The sequence below is a fragment of the Pezoporus flaviventris genome, unplaced genomic scaffold (assembly GCF_033815535.1).
Source record: "Pezoporus flaviventris isolate CSIRO_AGI_PZ_B2104156 unplaced genomic scaffold, CSIRO_AGI_Pfla_v1 ptg000140l, whole genome shotgun sequence".
Taxonomy (NCBI): domain Eukaryota; kingdom Metazoa; phylum Chordata; class Aves; order Psittaciformes; family Psittacidae; genus Pezoporus; species Pezoporus flaviventris.
The window spans coordinates 534,136-551,349 of NW_026892688.1; the positions used below are offsets into that span (position 1 = coordinate 534,136).

The following is a 17,214-nucleotide window of genomic DNA, read 5'->3' on the forward strand; positions in this document are numbered from 1 at the left end:
TCCTCAGCTGGTGAACATGTGCTATTGTAACATCCAAGCTCTAAAATACATCACCAGTACAAACAGCTATGTTAAAATTCTGTTGATTTGAGGCAGTATGCTTAACCACTTCCTGAAACAAGCTACAAGCACTCAGAGAGGTACCCACAGCATATAGCTTTCCCATGAGCTTTCACTGGAAAATCTGGCACCTTTGTAAGTCAGGTAACATAGTTCTAAGCTTAACCATGGAAGAAATACCAGGATTCACACAAGCACTATGCTAACACCAGTACGCACACAGGCTATTTTGGAGGATACTAAAATCTCCTGAATTTTCCTAATATGTCTGATTAGCCTCCAAAATTAGTGATGCATTTTAGCATGAAATCTGATGTAGAGTCAGTTATGAAGAAAGATCTTGTCTTAGGTTGCATTTTCTTTTTCTTAGCCTGTAGTCACAGATCAGACCACTACAAAACACTGGTTATGATTGTGTTTATGAAGTTCACAGAGATGTGATATATTTCAAGTACAGTAGGTAGACAGCTGTGTCATCAAGTTATTTTAGAGATTTTCAAACATGCCCCATTGTTCTGCACAGAGTCACAGACTGGTTTGTGTGGGAAGGGGCCTTAAACCTCATCCAGTTCCACCCCCTGCCACAGGCAGGGACACCTCCCACTAGACTAAGCCTAGTCCAACCTGGACTTGAACTCTGCCAGGGACAGAGTTATCCCTGGCAGTGGATGACTCTATGATTCCATCTCTAGAGTTATGAAGAGATTCATCAGGTAGGTTACGAAGGAAGAACACCATTCTGTGTTCTGTCCATGTAAGTAGGTATCTCTGAGTATTACACTTCAGTAGGACTATTATTTTCAATGAAGATTTTTCATTAAGGAAATGTAACTATTAGTGGTTCTACAGTTAAGAAGCTTTCATTTCAGCTATATGCCCTTTGCTGAAAGGAAGGCCACATGTTGTAACTGGCACCCTTGCACTTGGGTTACGACCAGGAATACACTGATTGAGGCCTCAGATATAAACACAGGATCCTTAGTAAAGAATCATTAATAGAGAAATTCAGAATCATTAGTAAAGAAATTCAGATAACCTCCTCTCAGGAACATGGTATGTGGTTTTCAGTATGTCCTAGCTGAGGTCAAAAATGTGCAAAGGGCTGATTTAGTGCCTGATTTGTTACTGCCTATGACTAAAAACAGAAAAGGAAAGTATATGTGTAGTAGTGTATAATGTTCAGGCTCCAACACTGCAGGTCTACACCAGCATAGAATACAGTACGGTACACTTCTAGCCTCTGAGATGTAAAAAAGAAAAAAAAAAAGAAGAAATAAATGGAACATGATTTATACATTACCTCTTGGTATACTGTCAACCAAAAATGTTAATGGAATCACTAATAAATCTGTATTACAGTCATAGCAATTTACCTAAAGGGCTTTTTACCTTTTGAAGGAAGCTGATAATGGTTATTTTCATATTCTGGTAGTTACTATGCGTAGGTTACAGAAGATAAATATACACTTTTCAAAACAAAATGTTCAAGATCCCCAGGAGATATCTACCGTCAAGAACAATTGCAGTGAGTTGAAAATCAGTAAAAACTACAAAGTATTTTCGCACAGATATTCATCCAGTCAGGCACTGCATAGCCGGAGTTACTTCTTGGCTAACAGAACTGTCTGTGCATGAAACTGGCAGAGCCCCAATAGCAGAAATGTTCTCAGTTTTTAAGTCACATAGTTCATATTCCTAAATAGTTTGAATTTTGTACTTGCACACAGAATATATTGCCTTAATCAAGAAACAATCATTTTCTTAGAAGCTGCAGTGAATCTAACCAGCCAAAGAAACTTTCAGGCATGCTCGCTTTTTGGAGTCTTCTTTTCTAGCAAATTCAGCCTCCCAAATACATATATATATATGTATATATATGTGTGTGTGTTTGTGTGTTTATAGACCAGTAGATAATAGATAATAATTTCTAGCCACGCAAACAGAATTGGAAATGGTGGTCTTTGTAGAGTGGTCTTTATCGCTAAAGTTGATTTCATACTATAGCCATCAGGGTTAAAATTCAGGGCCTTCGGAACAAGCACCAGTCAAAGACAGAAGGGAGGTACAGGTTTGCTATAGCTCATTTCTTTCCCCTAAGAAAAGTAACTGTCCATTTCTGTCCCTGTCACCTAGTGCAACACAGCTACTGTTTAAATTTTAACTCTTTCCAGGCAGTCAAGTCTCTGACTTCCTATACTTGCATATTAGATATTGTATGAGTGTTGCAGCCTGTCAATATGACAAGGATGACAAAAACTGTTTCACTCAGTGTTCCCTCTTATAAATTAATTAATTAATTAAATAAATAACTACCTATATGAAAGATAAAATTTTACCTAGCAGAGGAAAGTGCCTGAAATTCTTTTATAATGTCTCTTATACTGTCTCAGAGTGGGAATTCAGTCCAAGGCTGAGCATAAGAGTAGAAAAAAAAAAAAAAAAAAATTAAAATAGCTTGGAAAATAAGAAGCAGTTACAAAATAACTCCAAAGAGTTAATTTTTCTCTGCTGATACAGATTATGGCAGAACTGGTTTTCCTCTTCAAAAATCAGGTGACTTTGAGACTTTATCACTTCTAATGACATTCTGCTAGGGATCTCATCACACAATTAAACTTCTTAAAATAATTCTAACTTTTCATTGCTGTATGTTTCTACAGCAATCCACACATGAAGCAACCTGAATGTGCCCTCTGATTTTTGATCTAAGAGCTCAACTTTGTGCACAACTTCCCAAATGTTATTCTTGGTTTGATGTAAGACCTGCCACTGGGAACCGTGGTACTGCACACAGGTCTCCATTCTCTGGGAGCACGGAGGAACCTTGGGATGAACCACAAGGCTTCCCAGCAGGTAATCTGGATGCTGCTGTTCTGCATCATTTTGGGGGTGAATATTTATTCAAGAAATAGCTAGTTCTTTCATTTTTCTCCTTCAGTGAAGAGAAACCAATATAATGAACTGAAAAGTTTAATTTTTATTTGTCTGGGCCTTTGCCAGCTACTGCTTATAAGCATTCAATTTTCATGTTTGTTTGTCTTTCTTTGTAGGTCAAAGCATCATCTGGTAGATTGTGATGTACATCTGCCAAGATCAGCAGACTTAAGCCAGTTTATATTTGATATTTTAGGATTATCCTAACTCACTCAAGTTTCCTTTTTGAGCTGTAAATTTTTGTGAAATTCGGTGTATTAAAGCATGATGTTTGAACATTGTTTACTTATGAAACTATACTGGTTATAATCTTCAGACATACATAAATGAAAAAAATGTTCATGTTAGGCACAGTGACCCTGCTCTGAGATAATGTAATGAAATTGGTGTTTTTTCTGGGCTCTATTTCACTTGGTAATTCTACACGAATAAAGGTTTCACAACCAAGACATTAAGATTTTACTGAGGAATTACTGTTCCTGATCATAATTTTGTTATCTTTATACTACTTTGTTTTGAATAGGCTGTACTGACAGATATTTCCATAGGATATACATAACATCAGGACTCTCTGCTTAATACTTCAGTTACAAAGAACCATGGTGAGAACATGGTTTAAAAATGCATTTGGAACCTGATGTGTTTTTTTTGTTGTTGACTGTCTTCATCCTATGGCATCAGAGGGATGCTTGAGGGAATCTGCCTAGCTGATTTACAGAGAAAGTAAAAATTACAGTTTAAATTCAATACAGCACAGTAGTATTATCACACAGATTCACACAGAATTTTGTACTAGGATTCTGGAATTAAATTCTCCAGTATAGGTTACAAAAACTGAGTGAGGTTGGGCATACATGTTTTAGATCTGTTAACATTACAAATTTGATCCAAAGCCTGTAATCGTGAATTCTCTTGTTCCAGTGATGCGTTCTTTCAAGGCAGTTTGTTTAAGCTGAGCATAGCTGATATTGTGGATAACTCATTAATGGAAGACTGAGCTGGCCTCAGCCACCCTTCAGTTTCTTCCAGGCTTTAGGAAAACCTGTCTCTTTATCCTGCACATTCAGTAGTCTATTAATGTAATTTAATTAAAAGAGTTTTCAGATTACTTTAATGAAGGGACCTGGCAATGTGACATGAACAAACATAAGACATTCCGCTTCTCACTAACAACGTAATGCCTACTGTTCCAAGGAGCTCTCAAGCAACAGAAATGTCATTGAAATGAGACATATTTTAATGAACTTTTAATTTCATAAAAGCAATATGTTTGGGTTTTTGGTGTTTTGCTTTTTTTTTTCCAAAAATGAGTAGAGGTTAGCACTGACAGTACAGTCTAGGAGACAAAAGACATGGAGGTGACTGGATGTGGTAATCTGCAAAATCATGGCTTTTCATTTGCATTCATAGCATTGAAAGCAGCTATATTTTCATTAATTCTTTCTCTGTTTTAAAAGCCTTTATCACAGAAAACTTGTGGGCAGAAATAAGTCCTGATTCCTAAGATGCCAAGTGTAATACTTGTGTGTTTTCAGGGGGAGAGGCCAGGCTTACTTGAAATCTTTGCCATGTGCGAACAGAACTACTTACTTCACATTAAGAAAAATCCATTATAAAAAAAATAGGAAACACAGACACAATTTGTTCAGGAGTTTTTTCTCCCAGAAATCTACAGAAAATATAAGTGGCCACTCATTAGGGACTGTTTAGAAGTCTTCAAATATATTTTCAGAGTTTTCGACAAAATGTTACAGCATTTCTCAGTCCTTATAGTGCTTCATCTGATTTTGGCTTGTTTGGGTTGGGTTTTTTTGATAAATCAATTAACAATTTTATCAACATGATGATGCTTTGGAAAATCAGTATTTGCTTTCTTATTCAATGAAGCCTGCATATTGTATACCATGCTTGCAACACTTCTCTCTTATTTCTGACACAAAGGCCATACTAATAGCCACACTAATACACAGTTATGAACAGAACAACCTTCTACACTGTTATTTAGCAGTGCCCTCTCCCCTATGGTTAAATGAAGAGTTTAATGGTAGGTTGTCTGAATTATTCAACCCCACCCCTGCTGTTAACAGAGTTCAATGAAAATGTAGCTACTTCATTTTATGATCTACAGTATAAAGTTCACAAAGAGACTGACTGTGTTAGTGTTTTGTCACTGTGCCACCCCAAACAAGAGGTCCACTATTAGAAAATGTTTCATAGAACTAACATATCTTTCCTAAAACTGTGATTATATCTGCTGTATGAAGGAAAGTTCAAGTAAGGGAAGGCTAGCTGAAATTTACTTTTACAAGTGCAATATTTTACAGGTTTAGACCAAGACCTAGCAGCTAAGCCCAGCGTTCCTCTTATAATGGAATTAGAAACTCAGGGTTAGGGTTAGCTTCCTGGGCTCCACAAATAATTTGGGGAGTTAGGTGTCCTAAAAAAAATCTATCCTGAAATAGTATAACAGCAGCTTTCTTCCACGGGCATTCTCCCCCTCCATTGGCTTCCATAAGATCCAAAAGTTCTGCTTAAGTACACACAATTCTCCTACTGATCAACTTGCATGTTTCACTAACTTTTCACTCAGGGCTGTTGGTCTCTTACTCTGTCTCCTCTACTGTTATCCTTTGGGGGATTGAACAAGTATCACTGTACTTTCTACATTCAGAGCAGTCCAGAAACATGGCAGACCCATCCTTCAGCACAGTTTTCAATACCTCAGTACAAACAGTAGGCAGTTGGCAAAAGAGGATTGACTTGGCCGGCTGTGAAGGAGGCATCTAGGTTCCCCCTGAAACAGTTCATGACATGGAAGAGATTTATTAAGACTGTGACGAATATTTCTCACCAATTTTTGGAGAGAAAAAAAAGAAAGAAACCACAAGGTCACAAGAATTGCTATTAGTTGAGTTATCATTGCTCAGGCAACTACAGCCTGTCATCAGCAGTGTACCTAATTTTCTACCTACACCTCTTTTGTATAATAGGGAACTGTGGCTCCTGCTAGAACTACCCATAATACGTAGCTGCCATGATGTAAGTCATTAAATCTCTGCTGCATTAGGTTGACTGAAGATGTGGTTGTGCTTGATACCATTTTGACACAGAGACTGAGGAATACAGTACAAGTATTTACACAAACATCGCTCTGAATGCACAGAATATTTACATGTAATAACACTTCTGAAACATTCCCACATTTGCATTGTTCATTCACTTTTAGGAATTTGTACAAAATGCCAAAGGAATTTAAAGTAATTGAAGCAATTACTGTGGTACTTCAAAAAGCAGTTATCTTTGGGGAGATGACAAATCTTCATTGCCATGTGAATATTCTCATCGAATATAGCAGATCTTTCACCAATCAGTGAACAAATTGGATATCGTTTCTTAATTTATAAACTATAAGGAATGTAGACTGACAGCCAATCTTACAAGAAAAGGAAACATTACTATTTCCAAGAGGATTAGAAAAAAACAGAAGGGGAAAAAATTGCAATCTACAAGGATAGGTATCTCACAAGGGATAGGTACTTTGATTTCATGTTATGTGTAACAAAACAAAAACAAAACCTCATTTTGATTGTGGTTGATTGTACATCTTTGACTAGGAAGGCACTAACAGCATTAACTAAATTTTTATTAGCATTTACTCCAGCATTTCCACATGCAAACAGGTAATTCGTAATCAGGTTTTATGTTTAGAGTTAAAACGGGTTGCGGAATGGAGTTAAACTTTTTTGTTTACCTTTTTATTTATATTTAGAGGACTCCAGATATATAATATGAATGGCTCATCTGTTACAATGTTAGAAATTAAAATGAATTAAAACCAACCTAGCTCTAGTAGTCCAACGTTTAATTATTTCAGAAGAATCATATATAAAGGTAAAAATCTAGTCTCATATATTATTACTTGCTGTTGCACAATCAAGAGAAAGGATTCTGTTTCTGGAATCCTCATCTGCTGGCCACAGAAATAACGGCATCATATTTGAGGCAATCTCAGGTAGGTTCACACATTTTGCATAGCTATCTGCATGTAAGTCAGGAAAAAACTGGTTTCGGTGGCATGCTGCTGGAGTCACATCCCTGACATATTACAAATTCACTCAGTGGCTTGCTATCATTCTCCGTAAGATGATCACTGTTCACTGTGGGACAGTGACCTCTCCAAAGAAATATCTAGCCATTAACCTAAAGGCCATCTGCCAGATCTCAGTATTTTCTCATGCTGTTTTCTTAATCTGGTTGGACATGCTACCAGGAAGAATTTTCAGGGAGGCAAATATCAATCAGATATAAAGAAAGTGAACCAGAAAATTAGTAAATAGGTTATAAGAAAGGGAAAGATGTATTCCAGTTTTAAGGATTAAATGCATTTGTAATACTCTGTTTAGAGAGGACGGAATAAATTTGACTGAAAAAATTTGGTTAGACCTCTGGTTTTAGAGACCACAAGTAATGGATGGGTTCCTTCATTAGATGACAGAGTGGATGTCCGAACTGTTTGCTCTCATTTCAAGAAACAGTAGTTTGCACACCATCCTCAAACATTTCACAGTGGTGGGATCCTGCTTCCTTTGCCTGGAAAATGGGAATAGTTTGAGACCTCTGCTTTCTGACATGCTTCCAAATGACTCTTTTGCTCACTAAGGGACAAATCAATTCTGGGTTAAAGAGGAATAAGGAAAATAAGTTAAGCAAGTCTTAAAATAACTGAATCATAGAATCACAGAATCATAAAATCACAGAATGGTTTGGGTAGGAAGGAACCTTCAAAGATCATGTAATTCTAACTTACCTCACACTCTGCCATGAGCAGGGACACCTTCCACTAGATCAGGTTGCTCAAAAGCCCCATCCAACTTGAACACTTCCAGGGATGGAGCATCCAGAACTTCTCTGTGCAACCTGTTCCCATGTCTCACCACCCTCACTGTAAAAAAATTTCCTCCTTATATCTATCTAAATCTCCCCTTTTTCAATTTAAAACAGTTGCCCCATCTCCCGTCACTACAGGCCTTGGTTAAAACACCTTTTTCTGTGTTTCCTATAAGCCCCTTTAAAGTACTGAAAAGCCACAATAACATCTCCCTGGAGCCTTCTCTTCTTCAGGCTGAACAACCCCAACTCTCTCAGCCCTTCTTTGTAAGTGTTCCAGTCTCTGACCAGTTTTTGAGGCCTTCCTCTGGACCCACTACAAGAGGTCCACATCTTTCTTGCACTGGGTACCCCAAAGCTGGGCTCAGTATTCCAAGTGGGACCTCAAGAGAGCAAAGCAGAGGGGCAGAATCACTTGCCTCAACCTCTGGTCATGCTTCTTTTTATGCAGCCCAGCACATGGTTGGTTTCTGGGCTGCAAGTTCTACTGATTCATGTCCAATTTTTCATTCACCAGTATTCCCAAGTCCTTCTCCTCAGGGCTGCTCTCAATCCATTCTCCATCCAGCCCGTATTTGTGTTTGGAATTGCCCTGACCCAGGTGCAGGACCTTACATTTGTTGAACTTCATGAGTTTTCAGGAGCCCACCTCCAGCCTGTCCAGGTCCTTCTGGATGGCATTCAGACTTTACCAGATTCTGTGAACATGGTAGAAATGGGGAAGCTCAGTTACTATTTAGATACTCAGTAATAAACCTGAAGTACTAAGTAAATATTAAATAGAACCATTTCATTTCTTTCGCTGTCTCTCTTACTGGTGTCATAACTTCATTCTTTCTCATTAATTTTGAACAGATGATTGATTTTACGGAGTGAAGCAAAGCAAGAGCTGGCATCCACTATTCCACTTCCCACCACAGCTTGTTGTAGCACACAATCCTTCTTGGTCATATTATGTATCTGTGGCTGAAAAATCCCCTCAATGTTCATTTTGAGACTACATTCTCATCTGGAATATTAAATTTTGTGATATTCTGCATTGCCTGAATGTAATGATTAGCTTGTAAGGAGCTCACCATGAGTTAGCCTATGACAAATCCAGCTATCTGGATTTTCAACAGGTGTGGATGCATGAGTCAGCCCGTAAAATAGTGCTTTATGCCTGGCACAACACTGGAAAGTTTACCCCTCGATAAATCATGGCTAAATGTGGCCACTTTTTCAATTGTTTATTTTCCAGTATTTGTTTCCCACATTTTAACACATGCATCGGCTTATTTACATTACAGGACGATCTGCTCTGGCTTCAAGAGTGTCCTTTCTGTTTGTGTTTTCCTGGATGCAGTTTTAAAGAAAGCAACCTTAGCACAGAATAAATAGCCTCTAAAAGTTTGTTAAATAATTGTTGTTTGTTTAGTAAACTTTGCTGGCAGATTTCATCTTATTCTAGGCAAATCATTCAGATGTATAGTCAATTACGAAAGTATATACAAAGGACAATTTGTTATCATTACTTCCTTTATCTCCTTTCATCTCCTGTCTCTAGGTGCTCTTTTTTCAAGGTTTCATAACAAACAAAAAACCCCACATGACCTTCCTTATTTTCAGTGTGCTTGTGGTTAGTTTTCTGAAATCTGAGATTACTGTAGCTTTACCTTGAAATCGGGTAACAGAAGTACTTCTTAAATAATTAGAATGTAGCAACAGCTCTATCTTCCAACAAGCAGAAACGACTACTGCTAGATTTCTCGAAACATTTTAAAGTTTACCGTTACTTCTCTTTCTGTAAACAAGTGTTCATGCACTAGGAAATACTGACTTTTAGAGTGATGTATCTCACTAGAAACCGTATCTGCAGCTTAGTCTTCAGGTCTCCCTTGCCGGAACAAGTCCAGAGGAGGGCCATGAAAATGATCAGGGGGCTGGAGCAGCTCTGCTCTGGAAACAGGTTGGGAGAGCTGGGCTTGTTCACCCTGGAGAAGGCTCTGGGGAGACCTCAGAGCAGCTGCCAGTCCCTAAAGGGGCTACAAGAAACATGGAGAGGGACTTTTCATAAAAGCAAGTAGTGATAGGACAAGGAATAATGGTAGATTTAGATTAGGTATTAGGAAGTTCTTCCCTGTGAGGGTGGTGAGGCCCTGACACAGGTTGCCCAGAGAAGCTGTGGCTGCCCCATCCCTGGCAGTGTCCAAGGCCAGGTTGGATGGGGCTTGGAGCAACCTGGTCTAGTGGAGGATGTCGCTACCAGTGGCAGGGGGATGGAACTGGTTGAGCTTTAAGAACCCTTCCAACACAGACCAGCCTGTGATTCTATGATTCTCTCAGTAGATATGGCAGAATTTAGTGGTGAGCTGCTATCTACCATCAGTCACTGTTTAACACAATTAAGTACAAATGATAAACATCAAGCCACTGTTTTCCTACACCAAATTCTTAGGAAACAATTTAAAGATGGAGTCAAAGGTCTAGTTCAAATACACTTAATATGTTTTGTGAGTTTCTTTTCATTATTACCATAAACATCTGACAATTTTTTTATTTTTTTTGTCTGAAAACAAGCAAAAAAATGGTAAGTACATGAAAAAAACCCACAATCTTTCAGTGAGACCTATGTAAAGATCCCACAGACAAAGGGGTAAAAGTAAGATAATTTAATGACATACAAAAAGCATTAGGAGAAATGTAGATACTTTTTCCAAGGAAAGTTATTTGAGTTAGTGTATTCAGATTAATGATAACTAACTGAATTACCTGCATCGGAGCACCAGTAATCACTCGTACATATATTCAGCCATGTCAGATTTCTCTTATACTTTAAGATCCAAATGCTAGTGTGCATGTAGGATAACAATACACAGATACATGAGATAGAGGTATTTTATTTTCTGAAACTATATTACAAACCATTCTCAATGGTAAGTAAAACATGGCATCACTCTAGATAATGCGGTGTTATAAATAATTTGTCTCCAAACATTGATAAGAGCTACTGGTTTATTTTTTTAAGTACTGGCCTAGCAGAGCTAGAGATGTGCATCTTTCATTCATGGGAAAGACATTATATAAGTAGCAGTGCCCCCAAAAGCTCACCTCATCTAAAGTCTGCAGAGAACATTTACTGGACACTAGAGTTAAGGTTTTGCTAAGGGTGCTAGCTGAGGTTATTGGATTTGTGGCATATTTCCATTTGCCTGGATAAAATTAAGCCTCCAATGTAAAGGCATTTGTTTTGTTGTATTTTTGCATTATACTGAGGTACAAAAAGTGCAGTAGCTATAGCTGTGTTACATGTCTATATAATACATACTCAGCTCAGTGGGACTCTTTATGATTGGAATTTATCTTGGTGAGTGTTTGAGAAAAAAAAACCTTGGAAATAACGATGAATAAGAATGCAGCCTGAAGGAGATCGTGGGCTGATTTCTATCCTCAAAAGAGCTCTTCAAAGACTTTCATCCTTTATGCTGCCAGCATGCTGCTCCATTTGCAAAGTAAAATCTCCATGCAGCTCTCCAGTGTCTGATGTGGTCTGTGCTTTTATGCATGCTAAAGAATAAAAGGAAGGATGGTATTTTGTTTTGCCTAAAAAAAAGAAAAAAAAAGAAAAAAAACAGAAAAAAAAGGAAAAAAAATTGAAAAAAAGGAAAAAAGGAAGTAAGTATCTGTGGCAAAAATAGAGTAAATGGTGCTCAAAGAAAAGAGGTCAAAACCTGTAATCAATCAATCTATCTAAAATACTTCATCAAGATATATGCTACTGACCTTTATGATTTAATATTTATTATGGCTATTTGCCAGTAACAATATTATTGTGTTATGGAACTATAAGCAAGAGGACTGCATGACTCAAAAGCTTTTTGAGCATATTTAAAAAATGCATTCTCTCAAATCTATAAATGGCAGGTAGCCATTGCCTGCATGGCTCAGACATGGATAATGAAAACCTTAAAGATACATTTGCCACAATGCGAGAGCTCAGGTCATTAAAATAAGTTTATTCCTGCATACAAGGAAGTCCAAGTATATTATCATGAGATCATAACCATAACAAACAAATCACTTGATATTACTTTCATGTGAGAGGTCTGAATTTAGTTGCTTACCATGCACCTCGTTTCCAAATGCTTAAAATCCTTGCTGAATTAGGACCTAATGCAGAAGTCTCTTGATTTAAATAAAGGATTTGGAAAGTAAACAAAACCCCACACTGTTTTATTTCCTACAGAAATGCTACAAGAAGTGATCTTTTATGGAAAAAGAAATAAAAAAAAAATTTAGAATACTTCAGTTTTAATCAGGAAGTCATTGAAATTAAAAAAGACACTAAGCATACAAGATGAGAAACACTTTTTCAATGCAGTTAAGCCAGTCTTACAGGAAGTTTTCTACTTATGGGACACAGCGTGAGGTTTATTTATTTTTCTGCACTTCACACTAGGAGGTTACAGAATAAGTCACAAAATAGAGTTTAAATGTGTTTTATTTTTCTGTGCTAGAAATATCATATTCTAAGAAAAAGGCACTGTAAGCCTAGTTTCAGATTTCAGAAAAGGAAGCAAAATTTAAACACTACATGTTCATGTATTATTTTTCATTGCCTTTGTGAAGCAGTACAAAATCACTTGGCATGGAGATCACCAGATGGGTAATATAAATGAAATTAAAGTCAAAAAGCATTCAAACAACACTCAAAGTAATGAAAGCAATATGAGCAAATGGAGGTAAATACAGTAGAATTATTTAGACAGCCATTAAATATGAAGTCTAAGGTAGATTGCCATATGTTTACCATAATGAAAAACAGGAGTTGGCAGTTTCTACTCAAATTAATGACTTCAATACAGAAGTATTAAAAAAACAAACAAACAAAACAACCAGAGGTTTTAATATCTTTTCTCTAATTTTGAAGAAAAAACTTTAAAAAATAAAAAATGAAACTTTAAAGAACAACCTTTTAGTAGGGCCCAAGTTTCCTCTACTCCCTCATTACTTTTCAAAGAGTAGATCGTATAAATTCTTCAATGTTTTCTTCTTTTTTTTTCAAATATTTTTAGTCCTTTTATGAATACTTGTAAGACAGATGTTCTGCACTTACAAAAAGGGCTGGGTTTGCAGGATTTGATATTCTCTTAAAACAGAACTTTCTAATTCAGGGAACATGCTAAGGCCTTCAAAATGCTCCATCCCTGGCAGTGTTCAAGGCCAGGTTGGACGGAGTCTTGGTCGACATGGTTTTATGTGTGGTGTCCCTGCCCGCCGCAGCGGGGTTGGAACCTGATTATCTTTAGGTCTTTTCCAACCCTAACTATTCTATGATTCTATGGTTCTGTGAAATTACTGTCCATATTTTCCTTAACATTGTTCTGAGAATATAAATTAATCTACACCAATTACAGAATTTGTGCAAGAGAAGCTAGCATGGGACACATTACTAGAAGAGGACAAGACCGCCTGGGAGTGAGAGACTGTGAAGCTTCACCTCTTTCTGTATGCCACACCATCCTAGCTAGAATGAAAGGGGCAGGGTGACAGACCTTTGGGATGCTCCTGCCTAGGCAACAAATGGGTCTCTCAGCTTGTCATTTCACAAAAGTAGCACTGAATCACTTTGCTCAAGGTGAGGTCTGAAATCCTTAGACCAGGCCTTTGTAATTACAGCATTCAGTTTCATGAGCCAGATCGATAACATAAGGGAAGTCTGGCACAAACGTACACAAGCGCCTGGTACAACAGACCTCTACAGAGAAACGGCGGTGTGACTCTGCACATCAGCTGGAGCCAGTAAGTCATCCCTTCTGTTCACAGAGTATAGGATTTCCTGCCCTCAAAGAACAAAAACATCTTTGGGACACATTAACCATTAATTGCTTGCTATGTTCTATCCCCTATAAAGGCAAGTTTTCAGGCATTTTAAATCAAACAAAAAAACTGAGGTGCTTTAATTTGGAAATATTTTAAAGACTACCAAATAATGAATTCATTAAGTCTGTGTATCTTGCATTTTATATGAATAAGGAAAATTGTTCATCATAATATATCTAGCCTGCGTAGAAGTACTGAAACACCCACCACAGGCCCAATTTCCCAAATTTGTTTTCATAAAGAAGGCAGTAGCTCTACTTGTAAAACAAGGTATTCCTTTAGCCTGAGGGTGGCAGAATCATGTTTTACCATATGTATTTTTGTATTCCGGAGCAGTGTTAAGAGTCTTGCTTAACAAAAGAATCTTCACTATAATGCCCCCAAAATAACAGCGCAGACACGCAGATGTGGCACATAGGGACGCAGTGTCATGGTGGCCTTGTCAGTGCTGGGTTTATGGTTGGACCTGATGATCTCAAACACCTTTTCCAACCTCAATGATTTTATGATTCTACAGCTCCCCCAGCTGACCCGTGCAGGTCTCCTGCACGAACCTGCTCAGCCGGACATGCTGAGCAACGCATCAGCATGGTAACATACAGCTCATTGTAAGACATGCCCAAGCTTCAGCATGAATTCCACTGCAATCTCACCCAAGTGCACCGCAGCTCGATCAGCTTCTAAAAGCGATCAGCATGCCCACCTTGCCTTCCCTTCACCGGTAACCGCTTGTGCTGTTTCGCACGCACCCCTCCGAGGTTACCTTACTCTGGCTTCCCACTATCTTCGGTCAGTACCTCCCGGGGTACCGCTCCACCGCCGAAACTCCCCCGGCTCTAGTCGGGACAAACTTTCCCATCCTAGCAAAAGCCTGTGCCCGCTGGGCTCCGTTACTGTTCCCCGAGGCAAAGGGTGTACAAAGCCTCAGGGCCTGGCGGATGGGCACTGAAATCCCCTCCCGCCAGAGCGCGCCGGTCTGCAAAGTGCTTCCCGCACCCCGCTCCCGCACCAAGTGGCTCCACCGCCGGAAGCCGGCTGCACAATGAGCTGCGCCTCGAGACGCCGGGACTCGGCCCCGGTACCCGAACCGACACCGAAACCGGTGACGAGGCCCACCCCCAAACCCGTTGCCAGCCCCGCCCGCAGACCAGCGCAAGCAGACGTGAGTGGCGCCTCGTCCCCGAGCGGGGTGGGGCGGGCGGTTCCTCGTCCCTGGGGCGGGGCAATGGGGGACTGGCGGTCCGGGGAGGCGGAGCCTCCGCGGCGGCAGGAAGGGGGCTTTGAGGCCACTGTTCAAGGTAGATGCTGGTGTTGCCACCGCCGTCGGCAGCAGGACGGAGGTAGCTCGATCGGGAGGCGGCAGCACGGCACGGCTGCGCTCCGGTCCCTTCCGTGAGTTTCATGTGCGGGGCTGTGGGAGGAGGGAGTTGGAGTTGCGGTGTTTCGCCCCAGCCCCCCGGTGGGAGCCGGTCTCGGTGACGGTCCCGTGGCTGGCGGAGGGGCCCCGCGCCTTGTCTGGGTGCGTTGTCCGTGCCCGGATACACGTTCCACGGCCCCACTCCCTGCTGGGCCGGGCTGTCCGAGGCCGGTGCTTGCGGCAGGACACCCGGGTCTGGCTCAGCCCCGCCGGTCTGCGGCGGCCCTGAGGGGAGCTCTTGTCCTGCCGCTGCTTGACGGGGTGGGCGCGTCGAGGTTATCTGCCGAGCCTTCCTTTCTCCCCGCCGGGAGAGGGCGGGAAGGAAGAGCTTCCCTCCCGGCAAAGTTTGCCGCGGAGGGAAGCGAGGCCGGCTCCGCTGTGGGCCGGCGGTGGGGGAGCTGGGCGGCCGTCCCGGGGCCCGCTGACTCCCGCTTGTCATAGAGTCCGGCTTAAAGGGACAGCGGCGGTTGGGGAGCGGCGCGCCCGGAATGGGGAATATGGCTGATGGCGGGGGGGACGGCACGGCGCCCCGCCGGACTCCGGTGCCGGCATGTCTTCACCTCTGGATGGCCAGCCAGGGAAAGCGGTCAAGCGTTGGTATTCTGTTAGTCTTGACTTCCAGCTGCTCGGAGCTGTGGTGGTACGTTTCCCATTAGTGCTTGGGAGTGGCTGTTGTCTTTTTTTTTTTTTTTTTCCCCTTTCTTTTTGAAGCCTTCACTGCTCATTCTGTTAATTTCTTAAAAAAAAAAAACCAACGTATTAGACCTTGTAGGTAGTTGCATTAGTTATGACGGATGTATTGCCTGTATCCCACATTTTTGATTTGCACGTGTTTTTGAGCACACCTATTTGAGTACAACTATTCACCTGCCAGCCTGGGGCTGTGCTGTGGTGACTGGTGGTGGACCGGCGGGTTTCAAGCCCTTCTGAAACAGTAAAACCGCTGTCAGTGTTTTGACTGCCTTGTGGTGGGACTCCAGGTGTGGTGTTGGTAAGTGGGGATGTTTTACCACAGATTGTGCTCAGGTGGCGTTCTGTAGGCTTGCAGGTGAGTGCTCTTACAGAATCCAATAAAAAAAAAGAGAATTAACTGCTGCTAATTAGAAATCCTACGCTACTTATTAATATTTGGCATGGAAATGGGAGTCTTCTTACAAGAGGATGAGCCTTTTAGTAAGTCAGTTCTCTTTATGATATTTCATTTGATAGGAATAAGGCCTTTTGTTTCCTTTTTTGACTGGGGGCACTCCTTTGTATATACGGGTGTTCCAGCATTAAAACCACCAGTAGTGAATGTAGCTTTAAGGAAAGTACAATTCAATCCCAAAATCTTAATCAAACTTATTTTTTAGATGATTTGTATTTCAGACTGTTGTTTCTGTCTTTGTCTTGTTTTATAGATGTGAACTCAGGTGTCTGTCGTGTACTGTAGATCTCAAATCAGGAGATAGTTTTTAAAATAACTTTACTGGAAGATTGATGCATGTTTGCCAACAGAAAAAAAAAAAATGGAAAGCAGGTTGAATTTAATCCTCATGTACTCAGCTAGTTTCTTTGATGTAGGCATCCCATTACTGGTGCGGGCAAAAATGGAAGGTCTGGAGGTAAGGGGTAGCAAGCAGCCAAAAGCAGATATAGAACACACAAGGTCTTCCTTTGACAGATGGACGCAGAGGTCTGCGCAAGCATGTGCGCAGGCAGGCTCAAAGTAATCTCAGAGATACAGTCCAAAATAGAAACCCACCACTTCGTTGCTTTATCTGCTTCTTTGTCAAGTGAGAGAACCTCTGGGCTGCTGAGTGTCATATAAAAGAAGATATGATTGAGTCTGTTCTTCTGGAAATTATTTCTCTGTATATGGCTGATACCACAAAATCTTCAGTTTAAGAAGAGTATTCTTCTTGATTACTTACATATGAATTCTAAGGAACTGTGGTGTAAAATCCAAACATATTGAAGATAAACTTATTCTTAGCATATTGCTTCCAGTTTCCACGTAGTCATGGCTTCAAGGTAGCTGGGAGGTTGGGATTTGTTCTGCAGTCCTCATTTTA

At 40.3% G+C, this 17,214-nt stretch overlaps 2 long non-coding RNA genes across 2 annotated transcripts in view; one reads left to right on the top strand and one right to left on the bottom strand.

The window, feature by feature from the left end:
* Positions 1–10,757: 10,757 nt before the first annotated feature.
* Positions 10,758–14,731, bottom strand: LOC133282781 (uncharacterized). The gene is made up of 2 exons (XR_009747703.1): positions 14,507–14,731; positions 10,758–11,463 (listed from the first exon to the last, which is right to left on the bottom strand). It is a non-coding gene; the product is annotated as an uncharacterized LOC133282781 (long non-coding RNA).
* A 752-nt stretch (positions 14,732–15,483) lies between these two features.
* LOC133282782 (uncharacterized) overlaps positions 15,484–17,214 on the top strand; it is a 44,986-nt gene continuing 43,255 nt past the window's right edge. Inside the window, exon 1 of the long non-coding RNA XR_009747705.1 lies at positions 15,484–15,757. This is a non-coding gene — a long non-coding RNA (uncharacterized LOC133282782). The remainder of the gene's footprint in view (positions 15,758–17,214) is intronic.